The 25,483-nt window shown below is 44.0% G+C and overlaps 1 protein-coding gene across 4 annotated transcripts in view; it reads left to right on the top strand.

Moving 5' to 3' along the window:
- The window catches only part of LOC137370152 (neurocalcin-delta), a 382,023-nt gene that overhangs the window by 65,740 nt on the left and 290,800 nt on the right, over positions 1–25,483 (top strand). The window contains exon 2 of one of the 4 annotated variants that reach the window (XM_068032387.1): positions 14,791–14,864. The exons of the other annotated variants lie outside the window; for them this stretch is intronic. The gene's annotated coding sequence lies outside the window, so the exon portion shown is untranslated. The remainder of the gene's footprint in view (positions 1–14,790; positions 14,865–25,483) is intronic. 4 annotated transcript variants of the gene reach the window in all.

Genomic DNA, 25,483 nt, shown 5'->3' with positions numbered 1-25,483 from the left:
TTTAATGCACTGACTGACCTGCTGTATTTTGTCTTTTTGTAACCCTCTTATGACAACATCCAGTTCACATGAATTTTAATGTGTTCTTCTGGAGAGCCTCTGACAGGAATTGACTGTCATAATGAATTTGTAATTTATTCTAACTCTGCCTACGCATGTGAGAGATACAGGAAGCTAATCTAACTTTCATTATAATGTGAGTTTTGAGTAGTTGCTTCCAATGTGACTATTGACAGCAGTGAAATTAAAAAAAAAAAAATATATATATGTATGTATGTGCAGCCAGTTACCAAGTGGTATCTGCTGTGTGGCCCTTGTACCAGAGTGATTTTTGAAAGATCACTTATTTCAAATGTGTCATGTGTACCCAGCAAGAAAACACATGACTTTACCATTCACTCTTCAATCTGTCTCTTGTAGCTCCAATTGCTGTCACAGGGCTCAGCCTCTTGAACTGTGGTTCCATTACACTTGAGAAATGAAGCCTTGATGCCCATAACCGGGTGCTAAGAATTGTGCAGAGGAACCGATAGATATAAAATTATAGGGAGCAGCACTTTTTACCGCTCTGCATGGTCTTAATCATTTCCTAAGCAGCTTATTACAGTACCATGGAGAGTGAACACCATATAAATTGATTTACATTTTAATCTAAACAGTGCAGCCTCCATTTCTTGTGATGAAAGTTGCCACTGTGTTTTTTGAGAATCTAAGCTCTCAGCATGCTGGTACAGTTCCAGACTGGAGTGACAGACCTATGTCAACTGCAGCACAATAAATAAAATTCATGTTTTTTTTCCAGTATTAAAAGAAAGGAAAATTTGCATTTATATAGCCCCTTTTAATGACCTCAGGACATCCTAAAGCCAGTGAACAGCTTTTGAAGTGTCGTCACTGTTGTGATACAGGAAATACAACAGCCAATTACTGCAAAGCAAACTCCCACAAACGGCAGTGTGATAATGACCAGACAATATGCTTTTTGTGATGATGATTGAGAGATAACTATTGGCCTGGACACTGGGGATAAGTCCCCTGCTCCTCTTCGAAATAGTGCCACGGGATCTTTTACATCTGCCTGAGAGGGCGGATGGGGCCTCATTTTGATATCTTATCTGAAAGATAACATCTCTGACGGAAATGCACACCTTCACTATTGCACTAGTTTGTCAGCCTTGATTTTTTTTTTTTTTCCCACTCGTGTCTCTGGAATTTGACCAGGAACTCTCAGCCTTCTGACTCCAAGGCCACAGCTGACACAGCAATTGGCAGCATTTTAGTACTTGTACCACTCCACGTTCGTGGCTTTTTTTTTTTACTTTTGGCTCCAGCATTTGTCCCTTTTTTCTTTTTAAGAGATTAAAAACTTCTTTTCCCAGTCACTGTCTAATATTTCTCCATTTAAAATAGAAACAATAAAAATCTACAGTATTCTTTTCAAATCCCATTAGTGGTAAATAAATTCAATTTCTCACCTTTGTGACCATAGGGTTTCAATAAGGGATATTTTACAATAAGGGCTGTTTCATCCATATATACTTAAAAATAGAATCTTTTCTCCTAGTAATGACAGGGAAAAGTATCAGACGGGTGATAGGGAATTGACAGTTTATGCCACGCTTAATTTTCTTTACTGTACGTAGATGCAGTGTAGAACTGACTGCCAGTTTTGCTATTGCAGCATCACGCCTTTCACCAAAGACCAATTTCATCTTCAATAAATTTGAAGATTTGTTCACTATTAATAGGTGACTTGCACTATTTTTTTCCCCCTAAACCATAGTTTTATTAATTTTAAATGGATACCAAAAACCAGTTGATATAGGACAAAGAGCAGTGGTGTGCTACTGCTTGTGGGTTTTAGGTAGCTATGTGTACAGCTAGTAAACCTGCCTCCATCTCTAAACCAACCTACACACACTTGCCATGAGTCCTGGCTGGCACAATGATCAAATAACATGAAGTAGTGAATGTGCTATAATCTGTCTGTCGTCACTCATTCAAGGTGTTTTTTAATCTTTTGGATTAGTTCAACATGAACTCACTAGAGAGAAATGTTCTCTCTAGTAGTTTTCATATTGTACCATGTTAGTTCTGCTAGTTGACCACTTGTGAATACTAACTGAGGATGAATTTTGGATATGTGTTTCTAGTTCCTGAGTTGGTAGCACACTCACTGCTGAGTCAGAAAATGGTTGGGTTCAAGTCTCGTTCCATGAGGCTTGAGCATGTAACCTAGGATGTTGCTCTGGTGCAGTACTGAGGGAGTGCTGTTGGAGGTGCTGTCTTTCGGATGAGGTGTTCAACCAAGGCCCCATCTTGCCTGTCAGGTGGACATAAAATATCCCATGGCACTATTTTGAAGAGGAGTAGCGGAATTATCCCCGGTGTCCTGGCCAATATTTATCCCTCAATCAACATCACAAAAAACAGATTATTTAGTCATTATCACATTGCTGTTTGTGGGAGCTTGCTGTGCACATGTTGCTGCATTTCATACACTACTGCAATGACTACACTTCAAAAGTACTTCATTGGATGTAAAGTGCTTTGGGACTTCCTGAGGGTGTGAAAGGTGTTATATAAATGCAAGTCTTTTTCTAATTTCTAGCACTATTTCATCCACAATTTACTGCTATGGGTGAAGTTTATACCTGAACAGTTTGAAATGGCTGCGACATTAACCAAAACACTAATGTACCCAATTTTCCATGATCAGTTCATGATACTAATTATGCTATCTGTAGATACAGATTTGAATGTGTGCAGAGAGCACATTGGTGGTGGGAGAGGAAAATTGCATATAGGGTCGATAGACAAAGTTGAAATGGATGTAGAGAAATAAAAGGAAGTAGCAGAACAGGGGCCATAAATCCTTGTCGCCTTTGGAAGGCTCAGGAGGCAATAAGCCCAATGGCAGCCAATGACCAGGCTGAAGGCGTGGGAGGTGGGGTGCAAAAGGAGGGCTCAGAAATGATGGACAAAATCGAAGGGGAAGGAATCTCTAGATACAGCCACTTCAAGCACTTGATATAGGAGCCTAGCACCTGATCATCTGGTAGCTGCTGCATTAAGCATGATGCTGCATGAGATATTGAGAAGAGTTGGCTTTTATGTTAATTCATAAATGCCTGACTAACCTCAGTATGAAAGTTAGTGTTGCTCTTGGCCAGTTTCATTTGGAGAATAGAAATCTCTGACTGAAGTAGTATTCTACAGATGTGTCTGGATGATTACCAGTGGCTGGGCACAGAGCTCTTCAAATGCAGCTGCACCTACCTGGCATTCCTGTTAGCTCATCTCTTCTTCCAAACACGTTGGTCAGTGAAATTCCTGTCAGGAAACCATGGTGCAGGGGGTGAGAGAAGAAATTGGAACACTTGGTATAGAGAACGGCAGAAAGGAAAAAAAACATACATCAAGGCAAGTGACTGAAATACCCTTACTTTAGCGGTGCTGTGACCTTTCCATGACCTTCCATGCACTTCGCATTCATTACGTCACAATCTTGTTCCCCCATTTCACCTGGGTATAATTACTGTCACACTGCAAGGATACAACAATCATGGACTGACTCTGAAGAGTTGTGAAAAATGAATCTATATTTTAAAAAGTGAAAAAGGTCCAAATTGGCTGCCGCGGAAAAAAGGGATTGGCCTTTCATGTATTTGAATTGTCTGACAAAGACAAAGGGAAAATCTTCAAAGCTAAGAGATGTCAATTGAACCCATTCTACATCTATCCAAAAACATTCCAGAATTGAATGTCTTCTTCTGAAACGGAGAAGGTGTGAAGTAGCCACGTCCTGGGCCATTGTGTGATCACCATGGGAAAGAGACCAGAGCATCTCCTAACAGGAGGTTAGAGATAACAGGTTTACTTTCTTAAAAAAAAGACAGCCACAGAGAGAGAAGAAGCAACATCCTAACAGATTGTGTTCTAGCCAAAACAAAAAGCACATACCCTGCTGCAGAATTTGACATCTATATTATACAGCAATGAGAGCTAGGAGTAACCCACCATCTTCAATTGAACCTTCAATCAAGAGAGAAATCTACAATCGTATCAGGCCTGCAAACATCGAGGACTTGATTTCCAAGAGAATGCAACAGGTTAACAGGTTTATCGTAGTCTTCCTCCCCCCCCCCCCCCCACTAAAAGCCACCTTTTTTCCTTCTGTATCTGTCTTCTGCGCGTGTGTGTTTTATTTGCGTGCGAGCGAATGCGCGAGTGGATACAGTTGCAACAATTTCAGGATAAAGCGCATTGATCAATAAACAATTGATTTTCTGTTTTTTAAAACATGCAAGGAAACTTATCGCTGTCTGTTTATTTGAAAAATAAAACACCAAGGGGCTAAACTCTTCTACAAACACACTTGCTGCGGTCAGGTGGGAAGTTGAACTGACCTACGTCGCACCATGTGATCGTAACATTGCATATAAACATCCTGCATGCCTGAATATTAGCGAGTAGTGTGCAGAGTGTCCATGGCCTCAAACTAATATCGAAATGAACCCTGTGCATTTTTGAGGCAGGTTCTTCCCACTGCTGTTAGGAATGAGGGCAAAAAATGTGGACAGGGATCTGGCATAACAGGACTCAGTCCAATTTTCTGATTGGGTCTAGCTGATGTATTCAGGCAGAATAGGTCCAGGGAAGATGGTTACATTCTCTCTTATTGGAGATGTTCATTGCCTGGCAATTGTGTGGCATGAATGTTACTTGCCACTTATCAGCCCAAGCCTGAATGTTGTCCATGTCTTGCTGCATGTGGACATGGACTGCTTCAGTATCTGAGGAATTGTGAGTGGTACTGAACACTGTACTATCATCAGTGTCACTTCTGTTTAGCTGAAACAGGTGTAATATGTGTACATGTTCTTTCTGTCTGCAAAGTACCGGGCCATATGTATTAATATATGTAGCTTCCAGTGCGCGCAAATTCGCAACACTGAGAGCCCGACTGACCATCTTAAATTGGTTGCCAGCGTAATTCTTAGCACACTGAGTAATCCTCAGTGACAGCCATTCGCTGGTTCATTCCTCAGGGCAATGCCTTGACCAACCAGAGTCAAGCTGCCTAGTTTAAATTTCAAACAAAGCTTGGCAGTTAACTGTCAGTCACCATAAATTGGTGCATTCCCCATGGCAACGCCTCTACCAATCAGCACTCTCTTCTCATACAGTATAAATTTGTTGCTTTCCCTTACATTGGTTATTCTTGCGAACTGTCCTGATGAGTGCAAGATGAAAAGCTTTGACAAAATGTCTCTATTTTCAGCAATATAGAATATATATAAGATTGATTCTACAGTGGTTACAATGGCTATGTAAAGCCAGACCTGGAATATAGGAAACATTGCTTCATTAACTGTCTGAGAAAATTTTACATAGGAACAGGAGTAAGCCATTCAGCCCATCCAGGCTGTTCCACCGTTCAGTGAGACCATGGCTGATTTACGACCTAACTATATTTTCCTGCCTTTGGGAGTCTAGGACCAGGGGGCGCAATTTCAAAATAAAGGAGGAAGCCACTTAGGACTGAGATGAGAAGAAATTTCTTTACTCAGAGGGTTGTGCATCTTTGGAATTCTGTACCCCAGAGGGCCGTGGAAGCTCAGTCATTGAGTATGTTTAAAGCAGAGATTGACAGATTTCTAAATACCAATGACATAAAGGATATGTGGATAGTATGGGAAAAAGGCATTGAAGTGGATGATCAGCCATGATAGTATTGAATGGTGGGGCAGGCTCGATGGGCTGAATGGTCTACTCCTTTTCCTATCCTTTAAAACCTTTGGTTAACAAAAATCTGTCAATCTCAGTTTTAAAATTAACAATTGATCTAGCATCAATTTCCGTTTGTGCAAGAGTTCCAAACTTTTACCACCCTTTGTGTGTAGAAGTGTTTCCAAATTTCACTCCTTAAATTTCTGGCTCTAATTTTTAGACTATGCCCCCTAGTCCTAGACTCCCCAACTAGCAGAAATAGTTTTTCTGTATCTATCCTATCTGTTCTCCTTAATATCTTGAAAACTTCAATCAAATCACAGAATAATACAGTGCAGAAGAGGCCCTTCGGCCCATCGAGTCTGCACTGATGCATTAAAGACACCTGACCTGTTACCTAATCCCATTTGCCAGCACTTGGCCCATAGCCTTGAATGTTATGACGTGCCAAGTGCTCATCCAGGTACTTTTTAAAGGATGTGAGGCAACCCGCCTCTACCACCCTCCCAGGCAGTGCATTCCAGACCGTCGCCACCCTCTGGGTAAAAAAGTTCTTCCTCAAATCTCCCTTAAACCTCCCGCCCCTCACCTTAGAATTGTGACCCCTCGTAACTAACCCTTCAACTGAGGGGAACAGCTGTGATTCTGATTCAAATCACCCCCTTAGTCTTCTAAATTCTAGGGAATAGAATATTCCAGGGAATAGTTTGTGTATTCTCTCCTTTTTAATTTAACCCTTGGAGTCCAGGTACCATTCTGGTAACCAATGCTGCCCTCCCTCCAAGGCCAATATATTCTTCCTGAGATGTGGTGCCCGGAACTGCTCACTGTACTCCAGGTGTGGTCTAACCAGGGCCTTTTATAGCTGTGTTCTATTGATTAGGCTAATGGAATGTTGGCCTTTATATCCAGAGGACTAGAATACAAGGGGGTAGATATCATGCTTCAGTTATACAAAGCCCTAGTTAGACCACACCTATAGTACTCTGAACAGTTCTAGGTACCACATCTTAGGTAGGATATATTGGCCTTGGAGGGAGTTCAGTGTAGATTTACCAGAATGATACATGGACTCCAACGGTTACATTACAAGAAGATATTATACAAGTTAGGGTTTTATTCCCTGGAATTTGGAAGGTTAAGGGATGATCTGATCAAAGTTTTCAAAATTTTAAGGTGAACAGATAATTTTGGTTAAGGAGGCTAGGACTGTGGGTTAGAGTCTTAAAAATTAGAGCCAAACCTTTCGAGAGTGAAATTAGGAAACCGTTTACATACAAAAGGGTGGTAGAAGTTTGGAACTCTCTCTTGCGTAAATGGCGATTAATGCTCAATTAGTTGTCAAATTTAAAACTGAGATTGATAAATGTTTGTTAACCAAGGGTAATAAGGGATAAGGGGCAAAGGTGGGTATATGGAGTTAGGTCGCAGATCAGCCATGATCTCATTGAATGGCAGAACAAACTCGAGGATCTGAACGGCCTACTCCTATTCCTGTTATGCCCAGTAAAGACATCATATTCCTAACTTTTAAGATACAAACTTTATTCAATGTGGGCTCTTTGAAATTGACTTGTACACCTTTTTTTTTTTAAAAAAAGGTAAATAGGCTGCAAAGATGGCCACCGAGGGTCAGATGCCTGTGTATTCAAAATCTGCCTCAGTCTTGAAAGGACAAAAGGTTACATTCCAGACTAAGAGGTGCTAACTACACCCATCCTGAAACCATTAAGAGGCATTACTGAATTGAATGGTTTTCTTCTGTGACAAACAAGGGGTGAAGTAGCCACATCATAACAGAATGGTACCCATACAGACACCAATAGAAAACCATGGATTCCACATCCTGGTCCATTTATCTTAAAAGGTGTCCCTCTGGGGAGAGAGGAGCGATCAAGCAACATCACAGAAGGCAGTCCAGTGAGAAGCTGTGGAAGGATCCAGCCTAAACAAGGAAGAAGCTCTGCTTTTAGTTCTACTCTTCAACTTGCAGCAGCAAAGAACTGAAAGTGACCACCACCTCCAGTCTGAAGTCTTAACCATCAGATATCTACAATACCTCAACAAGTTCAAGATTACAAACACCCAGGCCTGCACCTTTTAAAAGAGACTGCCCTCCTGAGAAAATTTAGCAAGTTTACCATGAACACCGACCTCACTTTAAACCACTGACCCTTTTCCTCTCTATCTATTCTTGTGTATGCGTGTGTGAGTGAATGACGGTTGTGACTGTTTTGGGAATTGTGCAATTGTGTAAAAATAAATAGTTATCAATTGTTAAACCCACACGACAACCTGCCATTTGTCTGTTTATTTGACCCTAAAAAACACTCGGACTAACTCATCATTTTAAGCAAAAGACGATTGCGGTCTGTTGGGAGGTGAACAGTGGCAACCACCCACACCCCTTACCACCTGTCCGTAACACTACTCCTATTTCAGGGTGTTTGCAGCCAGAATTCCAACATATCTTCCCTTTTGTGATGCTTCAAGAACCAACTGTAACTATTTTGACCAGTAAGAAGGGACAGAACATGCCTGGCCTTCAATACCATGTTGCGTGTGAAATGTGTATATTGCATGAATTGGGAGTTCGCAGTGTGAAATCACATGGGAGTTTATTTGCATATGTAAAGTGGTTGCACCACTTGTGCAAGCATAGGGTTTTTCTCTATTGCAGAATATGCCAACCATGGAGCCTTGACCCCAAGGGGAATGGTCCCATCAGGTGGGAAATCTATCCCAAATTCTGTTTACTCCCAGACTGCCTCGAGCTGCACTTCTAAACTTCAAAACAGAGTAGCAAGAGGTGACTGAGAAACACTAGAAAGTGTACAGATTCCTCCCTTTTATTTAATAACTTTAAATACCCTGAAGTAATTCAGTAGTATTTATGGCCTCATTTAATTTCTACCCCATAAGGTACAAAGCTTCCTTCAGCATGTGGTGATCTGGTCATATTTTTCCACTTAAGATGAGTGTGTATGTATGTAGAGGAGTTTTCCTTGAGCATAAGTGGCTTTATAAATTGTACACTAATGATCTGCACATAATAAATCTTCAGAATGTTATTTGTAAATTGAATTGGCAGTGCTGTGCATCACTTTTTATTATAAAGGCATCTTGCTATATTAAAGCTTGCTCGCTCTATGGACCCTGCCATTGGAATGACTCCATTCCACATATTCGGAATAAATGAAGCCCAGCTGAACAGCTAATTTAATTTTAAAGTGCTTCATTCACAAAAAATGTAGCACAAATCCCTCGAGACTGTCCATGGAAAACATTGCTAGACTGGCACAATGACAATGTGATGAGATATATCAGTGGCTATACATTTGCCAGAAATAATCTGAATGGAAAGTTTAGAAAAATACTTGGACATTGGTTATCAATACTTGGCTGAAGTTTGTCCTGGACTTTTTTATACTTCCAGGCTCACTAAGGCAATTTTGAGGAAAAATATCGGTCATTTGAACTATTTTAAGATGCTTTAGATTCTTAGCATTTTCAAGTCTGAGCAATTACTACTGGGAAATGCAATGAACAGAATTTGTAATCATTTCCATGAATGGTCCACAATCAAACATTATCTGTGGTGGATAAATAGGTACCATTGTGTAGATTATCCAAGTCCTCACTTTCAGTGAGGGTCCTGGTTAAGTGCAGGTGTGAATAAAAAAAATTGTAGAAATGCTGCTGGCCATTGAAATTATGAATGGAAAATCACAGACACATATTCCTGATTTCCTCTGCTGCCTTCACTGTGGGCCTAATACTTCACCAGAAAGGACTCTGACGATCTACCTTTCCAACTGATTGTAATGGTGTCGTTGCTGTATACTGTGTGTCACAGAAAGTGGGGCAGGATTTTATTCTGCCCTTGGAGATGGACACGGAGGCAGCGGGCAAACAAAATGGCAAGGAGTGCTGTTATTGACATTGCCGGGGCCCTCTGTCATTTTGTCTGGGGTGGTGAAGGCTGAGGATGTCCTTCCTGCCCCAAGACAATTGAGGCCCTAGGTGGCCAATTAATAGCCACTTAAGGGCCTCTTCCTGCCTCTACTCCAATTTTGTTGGGGACAGGGGTGGTGGGGATCTTCCTGCAGTACCGATAGTTTTTTTTAAATTTCCAAAATATACTTTATTCATAAAAATCTGTAAAAATTACATTCCCAAACAGTTTAAAACAGCATCAAGTCAAAAAATACAAACAGTGCAAAGGTGATCAGTTTCCTTCTATACAATCATGAGTTGCCTCACAACCCTTCCATTTCATTGTCATGCCATATACATTTTTACATTTACAGCACACAAAATTTTCCCGATACAGTTCGAGGGGTTTCCCATGGATCCAGCCCCTCAGTTCAGCTTGGTGGGGGGACCTTACACAGTGGTCTTTCCCTATTGAGCCTTTGCTGCGGCTGCCCCAAGCTTCAGTGCGTCCCTCAGCACGTAGTCCTGGACCTTGGAATGTGCCAGTCTGCAACATTCGGTGGTGGACAACTCTTTGCGCTGGAAGCCCAGCAAGTTTTGGGCAGATCAAAGGGCGTCTTTCACCGAATTGATAGTCCTCCAGCAGCAGTTGATGTTTGTCTCGGTGTGCGTCCCTGGGAACAGCCCGTAGAGCACAGACTCCTGTGTTAGAGCTGCTTGGGATGAACCTCGACAAAAACCACTGCATCTCTTTCCATACCTGCTTTGCAAAGACACATTCCAGGAGGAGGTGGGCAACCGTCTCTTCCCCACCACAGCCACCGCGGGGGCATTGCGTGGAGGGGGCAAGACTTCGGGCGTGCAGGAAGGATCTGACGGGGGGGGGGGGCACTTCTCACCACCAGCCAAGCTACATCTTGGTGCTTGTTTGAAAGTTCTGGTGATGAGGCATTCCGCCAAATGACTTTGGCGGTCTGCTCGGGGAACCCTCCGACAGGATCCCCCGTCTCCTTTTCCCGTAGGGCCTTGAGGACATTCCGTGCAGACCATTGCCTGATGGATCGGTGGTCAAAGGTGTTTTCCCGCAGAAACTGCTCCACGAAGGATAGTGGTACGGCATGGTCCAACTGGATGGATCATTCCGTGACAATGTGACTAGGCCCATCCTTTGCAACACCGGGGACAGATAGAACCTCAGCACGTAGTGACACTTGGAGTTTGCGTACTGGAGGTCTACACACAGCTTGATGCAGCCGCACACGAAGGTGGTCATCAGGATGAGGGGCACGTTGGGTACATTTTTCTCGCCCTTGTCCAGAGATTTGAACATCGTGTCCCTCTGGACCCAGTCCATTTTAGATCCCCAGATGAAGCGGAAAATGGCTCGGGTGACCGCCACAGCGCAGGAGTGGGGTATGGGCCAGACCTGCGCCACGTACAGCAACAACGTGAGCGCCTCGCACCTGATGACCAGGTTCTTACCCACAATGGAGAGAGATCGCTGCCCCCACATGCTCAACTTTTGTTGTACCTTAGCTACTCGCTCCTCCCAGGTTTTGGTGCACGCCCCGGCCCTTCCGAACCATATCACCTTCAGGTAGTTTGACCTGACGGTGAAGGGGACAAAGGTCAGCCCAATTCCCAAAGAACATGGCCTTGCTCTTGCCGTGGTTAACTTTGACTCCCGAGGCCAGTTCGAACTGGTCGCAGATGCTCATCAGTCTGCGCACAGACAGCGGATCCGAGCAGAAGACGGCAACGTCATCCATGTACAGGGAGGTTTTAACCTGAGTGCCTCCGCTGCCTGGGATTGTCACCCCTCTTATGCTCGCATCCTTCCTAATAGACTCAGCAAAGGATTCAATACAGCAAACAAACAAGACCGGGGAGAGAGGACAGCCCTGTCTGACTCCAGATTGGATCGGGAGACTTTCCGATTCCCACCCATTGTTTGAGACTGCGCTACTGATGTTTGTGTAGAGCAGTTTGATCCAATTGCAGATTCCCTCCCCAAACCCCATTTTGGAAAGCACATCCATCATGTAGATGTGCGATATCCTGTCAAAAGCCTTCTCCTGGTCCAGGCTGATGAGGCAGGTGTACAGTGGCCACTGCTCCCGGTGGCGCTGCGAGTACTGCAGAGTTGTCGACCTTCCGATTGGCCAGGAGCTCATCCTTTAAAGGGATTGCGACCCCGACGATAGGCAGCTAATTGGCTGCCCACCATCAAATAGCAACGGGGGTCTGACGGAGGGTGCGGGTTCTACCCCCACCTTCTGACCTGCTGCCGGGACCACCATCGCTGGAATAAAATCCTGACCCATGGTTTCAGCATGGCACTGAAGCAGATGTTCGCTCAGTAGTTGCTAATTGGCTGTGAGACACTCTTGACAAGTTAATCACTCGCTGTTTCGGCTTTACACTAAGTATACCTCCATCTGTCACTGGTACCGAAACAACTTTTTTAACCTGAAGTTTTTAAGAGAGCTCATCAGGTCCACTGGACCGCCTTTACATTCTAACGGTGGAAAAGAATCAGAGCAGTCAGTTCTTTATTATCATTGAACTGCCATTGACCAGTGTGCAGAGCTCTGCAAGTATATTTGAATAGATAAGCAGAGCCTATATAACCCTGTGTATGTTCTCATACTGGTGTGGTATGGCGGCGCAGTGGTTAGCACCGCAGCCTCACAGCTCCAGGGACCCGGGTTCGATTCTGGGTACTGCCTGTGCGGAGTTTGCAAGTTCTCCCTGTGACCGTGTGGGTTTTCTCCGGGTGCTCCGGTTTCCTCCCACGGCCAAAGACTTGCAGGTTGATAGGTAAATTGGCCATTGTAAATTGCCCCTAGTGTAGGTAGATGGTAGGGAATTACTGTAGGGTTAGTATAAATGGGTGGTTGTTGGTCGGCACAGACTCGGTGGGCCGAAGGGCCTGTTTCAGTGCTGTATCTCTAAATAAATAAAAATAAAATAAATAAATAAATAACTACACCATTTGAGGGTATCAGATTTAATTCCCAAAATAAACTCTTTTGTCATTTTGGAGCCAGTAGCATACTGCTCAGCCTGAGCATTTCCTATGGCTGGTTGGGCTTCAGCTGTTGGAGCTGAGACTATCTCAGTGATCTTGACCATAAAAGGGGCTTGTATATTCTGTTAAGTCCTATTCCAGGTGCCCAGTGTCTAGTTTTACCCAAGTCTACAAGTCTGTAGCTACTCTACAGAAACCCAGTCTTTTCTTTGTTTATATTCCTTCATGGGATGTGGGTGTCGCTGGCTATGCCAGCATTTATTGCCCATCCCTAATTGCCCTTGAGAAGGTGGTGGTGGGCTGCCTTTTTGAACCGCTGCAGTCCATGTGGGGTAGGTACACCCACAGTGCTGTTAGGAAGGGAGTTCCAGGATTTTGACCCAGCGACAGTGAAGGAACGGCGATATAGTTCCAAGTCAGGATGGTGTATGACTTGGAGGGGAACTTGCAGGTGGTGATGTTCCCATGCATTTGTTGCCCTTGTCCTTCTAGTTGGTAGAGGTCACGGGTTTGGAAGGTGCTGTCTAAGGAGCCTTGGTGCGTTGCTGCAGTGCATTGTGTAGATGGTACACACTGCTGCCACTGCACGTCAGTGGTGGAGGGAGTGAATGTTTGTGGATGGGGTGCCAATCAAGCAGGCTGCTTTGTCCTGGATGGTGTTGAGCTTCTTGAGTGTTGTTGGAGCTGCACCCATCCAGGCAAGTGGAGAGTATTCCATCACACTCCTGACATGTACCTTGTAGATGGTGGGCAGGCTTTGAAGAGTCAGGAGGTGAGTTACTCGCTGCAAGATTCCTAGCCTCTGACCTGCTCTTGTAGCCATGGTATTTATATGGCTACTCCAGTTCAGTTTCTGGTCAATGGTCGCCCCTAGGATGTTGATAGTAGGGGATTCAGCAATGGTAATGCCATTGAATGTCAAGGGGAGGTGGTTAGATTCTCTCTTGTTGGAGATGGTCATTGCCTGGCACTTATGTGGTGCGAATGCTACTTGTCACTTATCAGCCTAAGCCTGGATATTGTCCAGGTCTTGCTGCATTTCTACACGGACTGCTTCAGTATCTGAGGAGTCGCGAATGGTGCTGAACATTGTGCAATCATCAGCGAATATCCCCACTTCTGACCTTATGATTGAAGGAAGTTCATTGATGAAGCAGTTGAAGATGGTTGGGCCTAGAACACTACCCTAGCAGAAATGTTGGGAGTTGGCTCCTGGACACTGTTACAACCAGGTGAGAAGGGGACAAGGGGTTCTCTCTCAGCCTTTGCCTGGTTTAACCATAATAGGGTTTAATTTTAGAAACACTGTTTTTAGCTCCCCCGTTAGTGAATCCTTCCTCACCTGTTCCGATTGTATGGTAAAGAAATCAAACAGGTTTCCTTAGATTTAAGCAAGAAAGGTCAAAGTTTAATAATCTTAAACTCTAATCTGGTTACTGACTACGAATATGTGACGTGACCACACTAGCATGAATACACGATAAACACGCACGCAGATAGAGACAGAAAAAGTAGAAAGAATAAAGGGGAAAAGTTTGAGGCAATATCTGGGAGTTACAGTCCCTTGAGTTCAATGTGGAGTTGTTGGTTGCCGGTAAGTCTTGCAATTCGTTGGGGCCCAGTTCACGCTTCAACTTGTTTCGATGTCTGAGTCTTTTCTCTCTTGAGATTTGCGTGTCTTCCGTGGGTCCGGTGGCTTGGGGAAAAAGAGAGAGGCTTCCTTGTTCCAGGTTCCAGTTCACACAACCTTCTGCCTTTTCTCTGTGGCACAATTCAAAAAAACCCAGGTTGCCCAGCAGGTTAGTCATGTGACTAGTTGGTTTAACCACTTGTGCTTGTGGATTCTGCCATCTTAGCAGTCATTCTGGAATGTGAGCTTCCTCACCTTCAATGTCTGGTGATCACAGTCCATTTTGGGTTAAGTGGACCAGGGAATAGTCCTTTGTCTCTCCAAGCACTGTCTGTTAGTGTGCAAATGTTTTTCCAGGCAAGTATCTGGTGATTTTTTTTTAACAAGTTCTTTCTTCACTCCAGCAACAGTTTAAAATCAGTCTTCCTATGACAAAATTAATATACCTCATTCTTGGCAGGTGGGGGTCTGAATGACATCACGGAGCCCTGAAACCAACTTTAAAAAGGCCATATAAAAACAGCTTGGATCCAGGTGATTTGTTGCATTATCAAACTGCTGCTCTGATACGATTCATTTGAATCTCAAGAAATTACGCTGTGAATGGTATCTGATCAGAAACTTGGCTTGAACCCAATTTGACAAATCTTTATTTGTCTTCTGAAACCAGAGTAAGTTATTTTGGGATCAAAGCTTCCTCCATGACTGTGGCATTATACATTATATACATTATACTGCTTTTAAATAATGCTGGTGGCTCTTACCTAGTTTGTTCGGCATATGCTAACTCCAGTTCACTGTAAATATGGAAATTGTTAATCAATTCTAACACTAATTCTATTAATTGTTTTTGACATATTGCTTCTGCCTCAGTGTACTGTTACTTCTGCCATGTGACTAATTCCTCAAAGAACAATAGATCATCCTCAATATTATATTACATTCTAGTAGTTAACACAACATTGTTGCAACTACTTTTTGACACTCTAAAAGTCGGAATAAGTACAAGGAAAGAGCTTGCTTTTATATGGCACTTTGTATCCCCAGGACATCCAAAATTACAAAACCAGTAATTGCTTTTGACCTGTAGTCATTACTGTTATGTATACAGATGCAGCAGACAGCCTCAGCAACAACAAATACAGTTGTTGAAGGGTGGTGGCTGAGGGAGGAATGTTGGCCAGGACCCCCAGGATAATTCCCTGATAATTCTTTGAGGAATGCCATGGGATCGTTTGCATGCAGCTGATCAGGCAGGTGGTGTTTCCGTTTAACACCCCTCCTGGAAGATGACACTTCTGACAATGCAGTACTCCCATCAGTGATTATGGGCTGGATTAAATGGCGGCGCCCCACACGGGACCTGCGCCGCCGTGATTACGCAGCGAGCGGCCACTTAACATACTGACGGCAGCCCTGCCCACCACCCCCCCCCCCCCCCCGCCCCCCTCAAAACAAATCACGTGGCGGGGGCGACATTGGCGACACCATTCATGGTGTCACCTGATGCAGGAGCAGGTGCTGGCACCATTTTTAAAAGGCTGCCAGCCCTGCAGACAGTTCAACATAATGCAGAGTTGACCCCTTCCCCTCCTCAGTGGCGCCAGCTTCTCAGACGGGAAAGTGAAGGCGAGTGAGTGGTGCACGAAGAGCTCAAGGTTGGAAACTAAAGGAAAGACCACGATGAATTACATTTTAATTTGTGCGGAGAGGTATTTTTAAATATTTAAAGCAGGGTCCCATCGCAGAGCAGTGGAGGTGCCACCACGGAGCCTCACTGCCACCAGGAAGATCGGGTCCGGCAATCTTGATATTGGGTTCCGTGGCACTGCTGCCACTCCGATTCTCCGGCCCCGCGCCCCCTCCACACCGCCTTGAAACCCGGCATCAGACTGAGAACAAAATCCATCCCCATGTGTTTAAATTCTGGAGATGGGCTTGAAGCAGGTGCTGACTCAGATGAATAGGACACAAGGGGAGGAAAATTAAGACAAAATATGAGATAAATAGAAAAGTAATGACTTTAAATTGCAAATAAAGTAAACGCAAAAAAGTGGAACAAATTCAAACATTGGCACTCCAGTTACTGTTGGGCTTTTCCAGTTTTTTTTAAAAAAACAATTCTCTACAATGACTAATTCCCTGGCAATGCCTTATTTTCTTCTATGTTTTTTAGTCTTCCTTTTGGCATGTGCAACACCCCAGCCCTAGAAGGTTGGTACTCATTTCTCCCTGCTGCTCAGTTACTGATGCAAGCACTTGGGGGAGATTTCACCCTCTCTCCTTTACAGCTCAGCAGAGATCAGAACGCCCTATTTGGGGAACTGCACACATTTTTGCAAAGAAATGTTATCCCCCTCAATTTGAAAGATGTTTAGGGAATGGAACATTTTTCAATGTCAGCATCAAGGACTTCCTGGTCAGGTGCAGCTTTGGTTACAGAGTGAAACTCAGTCCACTTTGCTGAAATAACTCCAATCAATCCACAGCCTTTGAGCTATTTTTTTTTTTCATTTTCTCCCATCGGCCAACCTCTGTCTTGAGAGGAAGATTGCAAAGTGTGCAGAATTGTGGACAGTTTTTATACCCATTTGAGAGCTGTATTGAAACTGCCTGAACTCATTTCACGTAGAATATTTGCAGGCAACAGGGAGAAGAGATTTTTATTCCATCAATCTGGGCTCGGCCCAGAGATGAAAGGACAGCAACCATTTGGCTAGCCAATAAGAAGATTTAATTGATTTATTCTGCTCATGGCGTGTGTTGACTATAGTTGATTGATGTACTTGATGATGACGCTTGTCGTTAACTACCTGGAAGCATGCAACTACAGTCGTGAAATAACTGATTTTCTGATTCACTGTAAATGGTTTCCATATTGGCCTTTTTAACAACGGAACCTTTTTTTAAAATTCTGTCTTATTGACTCACTACTTCTTTGGTAGTTTATCTATTATTATTTGTTTATTATTACTTCTACCATGTATCTATTTCTTCCCAGTACAATAGGACATCTTGGTTATTAGATGGTATCCTGCTACTTGCTACAGTGTTATTGCAAATACACTAAAAGCAGGAATGAATAGAAATTGAACAGAAGGAAAAGAAACTGGGGGCTGAATACAACAGACCGATTCTCACATTTGCAGTATACTATAATGGCACTGGAATCATGGGGGGAAATAGCAGTGGTTGACTATGGCAGATTGCAAGGTCAGATGGATATTCTGGCGTTCTTCTCGAACAGCTTTAGTGTCTAGGAGAAATTTTGTAGAATTTTTCCGCAGGAAATTAAATGAGAAGTCGACAATTGCACATGGTGTCTGGAAGGAGTGTACACGTGTGTATAATTCTTATACTTTATACATATGGCAAATATAAATAGCAAGTAAAGAAAAAGGAAGACTTGCAGTTATGAAATGCCTTTCATTACCTCAGGACACCTCAAAGCTTTTTACAATTAATTACTTTTTTTGAAGTTCTAAAAAAATGTCAAGCTCCCACAAACAGAAATTAAATGAATGGCCAGATTTATGTTGGTTGAGAGATAAGTGTTGGCTAGGGCACTGGCAGAACGCCCCTGATCCTCTTTGAATAGTACCATGGCATCTTTTACATCCACCTATAAAGACAGACAGAACATCACTTTAACATGGCATCTGAAAGATGGCGCCTCTGACAGTGTAGCACTCACTTAGTCTGGATTTCATGCTCAAGTATCTGGAGTGGGACTTGAGTCCATGACCTTTGACTCCAGAGATGGGTACACTACCACTGAACCAAGGCTAACCTACTGAGGAGTTACTTTGTGTGCCAGCTGTAATGAAATTGCAAACCTGTTCTTTATGTGTGAGAGATGCATTTATCATGGCAGTGCTGTGTTTGCCAGTTTACATGTAGGACTGGCTTCCTGCTATAGGGGTTCTCAAACTGAGATCCTTCCCAGGGAGTCTGTGAAATAATCAATAATGTTGCTGGGCTTTTATTGAACATATTTTATAACCGTGGCAGAGGGACATCTGACAATAACAATAACATGCCGTACCACAATTATTTTGCAAATAAGACTAATTGTATAATGATTTATAATGGTTAGCGCGTAAAAAGCCGCTGTTGCTTTTACATTTTGGGAACTGTACAGTTTGCAGTTGGTTTTCGGGTGGTGCTACGGTCGAGACTAGAGTAAGCGAATAATTGGCGGTCAGAGGTAGGCCTGCTGTGAGCCAGGAGGCCAGAGTGGAGTGTGACCGCCACAATTGCAGCGCAGAGTTGGCTGGCTGTGTCAGCTAGGAGGGGAGCTCGCATGGAGGAGCACTGAGATCAGCAGGAAGATCAGGAGGTGGTGGGCACTGAAATGCTGATAGTGGGTGTTAGTATCTTTATCTTCTGCTATTCTCCAGTTTTATGGTGAGGTGGGGGATTGTAGAATTCCAGACCTTTTTTAGTGGGAACAAAAGACTTATTCCTGCCCATATTAGAGCAGAATTTCCTGTTGCTGATATTAGAATTATAGTCAACAGATTCTAAAAGACACTACATTATTAAAACACTCTTTTATATGCAACACTTTCATATTATGAGTATTGTATAGTATTATTTAGATGGCAGGTCTGTGATTACTAATCCATTTGAAAAGGGGTCCTTCAAACAAATTTTTGAAAACCATTGACCTAGTATAACACTACTATTGAATCCAGGCCCAAGTGGGAGTGAGTGTTTGTTTTATACCAATTTTACAAGTTAATGTGGGCTCTCGCAATGCTATACTCTCAGCACTACATGAACTGCTATGCCTGTGCTGGGACGAGGGAGCAGTACCCCAGGACATGCGCGATGCCAACATCATCACCCTCTATAAAAACAAAGGTGACCGCGGTGACTGCAACAACTACCGTGGAATCTCCCTGCTCAGCATAGTGGGGAAAGTCTTTGCTCGAGTCGCTCTGAACAGGCTCCAGAAGCTGGCCGAGCGCGTCTACCCTGAGGCACAGTGTGGCTTTCGTGCAGAGAGATCGACTATTGACATGCTGTTCTCCCTTCGTCAGATACAGGAGAAATGCCGTGAACAACAGATGCCCCTCTACATTGCTTTCATTGATCTCACCAAAGCCTTTGACCTCGTCAGCAGACGTGGTCTCTTCAGACTACTAGAAAAGATCGGATGTCCACCAAAGCTACTAAGTATCATCACCTCATTCCATGACAATATGAAAGGCACAATTCAACATGGTGGCTCCTCATCAGAGCCCTTTCCTATCCTGAGTGGTGTGAAACAGGGCTGTGTTCTCGCACCCACACTTTTTGGGATTTTCTTCTCCCTGCTGCTTTCACATGCGTTCAAATCCTCTGAAGAAGGAATTTTCCTCCACACAAGATCAGGGGGCAGGTTGTTCAACCTTGCCCGTCTAAGAGCGAAGTCCAAAGTACGGAAAGTCCTCATCAGAGAACTCCTCTTTGCTGACGATGCTGCTTTAACATCTCACACTGAAGAATGCCTGCAGAGTCTCATCGACAGGTTTGCGTCTGCCTGCAATGAATTTGGCCTAACCATCAGCCTCAAGAAAACGAACATCATGGGGCAGGATGTCAGAAATGCTCCATCCATCAATATTGGCGACCATGCTCTGGAAGTGGTTCAAGAGTTCACCTACCTAGGCTCAACTATCACCAGTAACCTGTCTCTAGATGCAGAAATCAACAAGCGCATGGGTAAGGCTTCCACTGCTATGTTCAGACTGGCCAAGAGAGTGTGGGAAAATGGCGCACTGACACGGAACACAAAAGTCCGAGTGTATCAGGCCTGTGTCCTCAGTACCTTGCTCTACGGCAGCGAGGCCTGGACAACGTATGCCAGCCAAGAGCGACGTCTCAATTCATTCCATCTTCGCTGCCTTCGGAGAATACTTGGCATCAGGTGGCAGGACTATATCTCCAACACAGAAGTCCTTGAAGCGGCCAACATCCCCAGCTTATACACACTACTGAGTCAGCGGCGCTTGAGATGGCTTGGCCATGTGAGCCGCATGGAAGATGGCAGGATCCCCAAAGACACATTGTACAGCGAGCTCGCCACTGGTATCAGACCCACCGGCCGTCCATGTCTCCGTTATAAAGACGTCTGCAAACGCGACATGAAATCGTGTGACATTGATCACAAGTCGTGGGAGTCAGTTGCCAGCATTCGCCAGAGCTGGCGGGCAGCCATAAAGACAGGGCTAAATTGTGGCGAGTCGAAGAGACTTAGTAGTTGGCAGGAAAAAAGACAGAGGCGCAAGGGGAGAGCCAACTGTGCAACAGCCCCAACAAACAAATTTCTCTGCAGCACCTGTGGAAGAGCCTGTCACTCCAGAATTGGCCTTTATAGCCACTCCAGGCGCTGCTTCACAAACCACTGACCACCTCCAGGCGCGTATCCATTGTCTCTCGAGATAAGGAGGCCCAAAAGAATATGAATATATATATAATATATATATATATATAAGCCTGGCTAATTGGAATATGAGCACATAATCTAGCCTGGTACGTCATCACCGTACTCGAACTGCATTTTTTTTGTTGGATGAGATGTTAGAATGAGGTTTCATTTTCTTGCTCAGATGGATGTAAAAGATTCTGTGATGGTCTTCAAAGACGAGCAAGGAGTTCTAATGTCCAGGCTAACATTTATCCATCGAGCAAAATGTAGATTTACTTGATCATTTATATCAGGGGTCCCCAAAATATGACGCGCGGGCCAAATGCGGCCCAATTAATCTTTTTGATCAGACCCCCGACAAATGCTTTAAAAAAAAATCGACAGCACAGATCAATTTTAATAAGCATTAAGGTACAGCCTATGGAAATGGGTATAAATCTGATCATGCACAGCAGAAAAAACGCAAGCCCATGACACATTGATGTCTCCCTACTCTCATTGGTTCAATTGTAAAGTGCACAACTATTGAGGCCAGCCAATCAAAGGCAAGTGGCGAATAGGCTCATTAAACAGAATGCATTGCGACAGTTCCCACTCTACATCAGACCTCAATATTTTTGTTCTTTTCAAGTACCACATCATTAAGCCATCATGTCAAAGAAATGAAAAATTGATGCAAAATGTTGCAAATTTAATGAAAAGTGGTCAGACGAATATTTTTGTGTCCCTCTCATAGATAAAAAATTATTTGCTTGATATGCCAAGAAACCATTGCGGTTTACAAGGAATATAACATTAGAAGGCATTACGAGACAAAACACCAGGACAGGTTCTCTGAATGTATGGGTGAACGCAAGGAGGAAAAATTTGAGCTGTTGAAAAAATCCCTTGCAGGCCAGCAAAACTTCTTCAAAAGGAAATTTGAGGAAAACGTTGCCTTTGTTAGAGCCAGCTACCGAGTGTCTCAGCTAATATGCCCAGAGAAGCGAGACTTCTTCGAAGCGGTGAGTCTGTCAGCTAGCACAGTTACTGGAAGAATAGAGGGCTTAGCTGACGACCTGTTGACACAATTACAAGGTTATGCCCAAAATTTTGATATCTTTTCTATTGCTTTGGACGAGAGTAATGACATTGTTGACACAGCTCAGTTGCTTGTATTCATTCATGGTGTTGACGAATCGTTCAACATTACTGAGGAACTGGCAGGGCTGCATAGTATGAAAGACACTACTACAGGGGCAGACATTTTAACGAACGTCTGCAAAACACTCGAGCGTCTGGATTTAAAGTGGGAAAATCTGAAGTGTTACCACGGACAAAGCAAGGAACATGATGGAGACAAATGCTGGGTTGATGGGTAGAATTAACAGCCACGTAGAATCAATAGGCATAGCAAAATCAATCAGATTACACTGCATTATCCATCAACAGTCACTTTGTGGAAAGGCACTAGACTTCAATGAGGTTATGAAAGTCGTAGTGTCAATGGTAAATTTCATCCGTTCTCGTGCAGTCAACCACAGACAATTCCAAAGTTATTTGGAAGAAATTGATGCACTGTACAGCGACATGCTCGACCACAGTGACATTCGGTGGCTCAGTCGCAGCAGAGTGGTCAAAAGATCTTTGGAGCTGCGCACCGAAATCGACACATGACTGAAAAAGGCAGGCCTGTGAAAGAACCTTTTGATAGCCAGTGGCTATGGAAGCTCACTTTTCCAACCGATCTGACTCAGCACATAAATGATCTCAACATTAAATTGCAGGGCAAAGGGAAGCTAATCTGCCATTTATATAGCTATGTGAAAGGGTTTGAGATGAAGTTGCAGCTGTTTAGTAAGCAGTTAGCTGAGGGCAAACTCGATCATTTTCCAGTTTGTGCAACTCTCAAACAGAGCCAAACTCTGGGACTGGAATTTCCAAGGGATATGGCAGTGCAAAAGGTTGCATTGCTACAATAGGAGTTTTCCGAGAGATTCCAAGATTTCCGCCAACATGATGCTGACATACAGCTTTTTGAAAATCCGTTTGCTGTCAGTGTTGATTCAGCACCAAAATCTCTACGGTGGAACTCATTGATCTCCAGAGAAACAATGCTTTGAAGGACAAGTACAATGAAGGTGATTTGATTGCCTTCTACAAGCACCTCCCAAGTGACAACTGTTCATGTCTGAAAAAAATTGCACAGGGCTTCATTACTATGTTCGGCAGCACGTACATTTGTGAACAGACATTTTCACGGATGAGGATTGCCAAATCGGGTCAAGACTATCCGATCATCTGCACACTGGAGTGTGCATTGCTATCTCCAATATGACCCCAGTCATTGGCCGCTTAATGAGTGAGAAGCAAGCACATAAATCACACTGAGGGTTTCCGAGAAGGATTCCTCCATCAGGCCCGGGAGGGTGAGTATATGTTTGTTAATGTCCCTTTAGTAAAAAAAAGTTTGGTGACCCCTGATTTATAGAATTTGCTGTTTATGGTCCTTGCTATGCACAAAAGATTAGCTGGCACTTTGTCCACGTAACAACAGTGGCCGCACTTCAGAAGTAAATCTTAGTTATAAAGCACTTTGGGATGCTCTCAGGATGTGTAAGGCAATTTATAAAAACAACTTCATTCTTATGTTATGCAAATGATCTGAACTTGAGCTACCACCATCTGCGCGTATGATAATGTGGTGCCTGTAGTCTAAACTCACAACCAGATATCACTGTTTCAGTTCCCCCAAAGGCAAGTTGTGAAATTGGTAGCACCTGGAAAGTAACTATGAAAGATACCAGATTGCCATTTAAAGTAAACGGAGTCACTTGGGGAAAGGACTATACGTAGTTTTGCCTAATGACCTCTGAAGTGGCCGAACAAGCTCTTCTAGTTTCTTTGGCCTCCTTGTCTCGAGAGACAATGGGTAAGCACCTGGAGGTGGTCAGTGGTTTGTGAAGCAGCGCCTGGAGTGGCTATAAAGGCCAATTCCAGAGTGACAGCCTCTTCCACAGGTGCTGCAGATAAAATTGGTTGTCACGGCTGTTACACAGTTGGCTCTCTCCTTGCGCTTCCGTCTTTTTTCCTGCCAACTGCTAAGTCTCTTCGACTCGCCACGCTTTAGTCCCGCCTTTATGGTTGCCTGCCGGCTCTGGCGATCGCTGGCAACTGACTCCCACGACTTGTGATCAATGTCTCAGGACTTCATGTCGCGTTTGCAAACGTCTTTAAAGCGGAGACATGGACAGCCGGTGGGTCTGATACCAGTGACGAGCTCGCTGTACAATGTGTCCTTGGGGATCCTGCCATCTTCCATGCGGCTCACATGGCCAAGCCATCTCAGGCGCCGCTGACTCAGTAGGGTGTATAAGCTGGGGATGTTGGCCGCCTCGAGGACTTCTGTGTTGGAGATACGGTCCTGCCACCTGATGCCAAAGATTCTCCGGAGGCAGCGAAGATGGAATGAATTGAGACGTCGCTCTTGGCTGACGTACGTTGCCCAGGCCTCGCTGCCATAGAGCAAGGTACTGAGGACATAGGCTTGATACACTCGGACTTTTGTGTTCCGTGTCAGTGTGCCATTTTCCCACACTCTCTTCGCCAGTCTGGACATAGCAGAGGAAGCCTTTCCCATGCACTTGTTGAATTCTGCATCGAGAGACAGGTTACTGGTGATAGTTGAGCCTAGGTAGGTGAACTCTTGAACCAATTCCAGAGTGTGGTCGCCGATATTTATGGATGGGGCATTTCTGACGTCCTGTCCTATGATGTTCGTTTTCTTGAGGCTGATGGTTAGGCCAAATTCGGTGCAGGCAGCCGCAAACCCGTTGATGAGTCTCTGCAGACACTCTTCAGTGTGAGATGTTAATGCAGCATCGTCAGCAAAGAGGAGTTCCCTGATGAGGACTTTCCGAACTTTGGTCTTCGCTCTTAGACGGGCAAGGTTGAACAACCTGCCACCTGATATTGTGTGGAGGAAAATTCCTTCTTCTGAAGACTTGAACGCATGTGAGAGCAGCAGGGAGAAGAAGATCCCAAACCGTGTAGGTGCGAGAACAGAGCCCTGTTTCACGCCACTCAGGATAGGAAAGGGGTCTGATGAGGCACCACTATGCTGAATTGTGCCTTTCATATTGTCATGGAATGAGGTGATGATACTGAGAAGCTTTGGTGGGCATCCAATCTTTTCTAGTAGTCTGAAGAGACCACGTCTGCTGACGAGGTCAAAGGCTTTGGTGAGATCAATGAAAGCAACGTAGAGGGGCACCTGTTGTTCACGGCATTTCTCCTGTAGCTGGCGAAGGGAGAACAGCATATCAATGGTGGATCTCTCTGCTTGAAAGCCACACTGTGCCTCGGTATAGCCAGCTATACATTTGTAAATAATCCCTAGAGTTAAGAAATAATGAGAAGATCTGATGGACTTATTGGCAATGAGCCAAACTTTGTATTAGTACCACTTATGCAATCATAATCACAGTTGACCCTGCAACGTCCTCCTCCCTGACATCTAGGGCTGGTGGTAAGGTTGCGAGACCTGTGCTACAGACTAGTCAAGCATCAACAGAAAACCTGACAGAATTGTACTCTCAGAATTATATCCATCAGCCAACATCCCAGGCTCCTGCATCACCCAGTCCTGGATTTGTTCTGTCCCATCAGCAGGACAGATCCACCAGAGATGGGTTGGGGACACAGTGGTATATATTCCAGTGGGAGTACTTAATATTGACTCTGGACTACATATCACCAA

Source organism: Heterodontus francisci, chromosome 5, assembly GCF_036365525.1.
Source record: "Heterodontus francisci isolate sHetFra1 chromosome 5, sHetFra1.hap1, whole genome shotgun sequence".
NCBI classification, from domain to species: Eukaryota; Metazoa; Chordata; class Chondrichthyes; order Heterodontiformes; family Heterodontidae; genus Heterodontus; species Heterodontus francisci.
The sequence above is the reverse complement of the archived record's forward strand: the minus strand, read 5'-3'. Positions and strand labels throughout refer to the sequence as shown.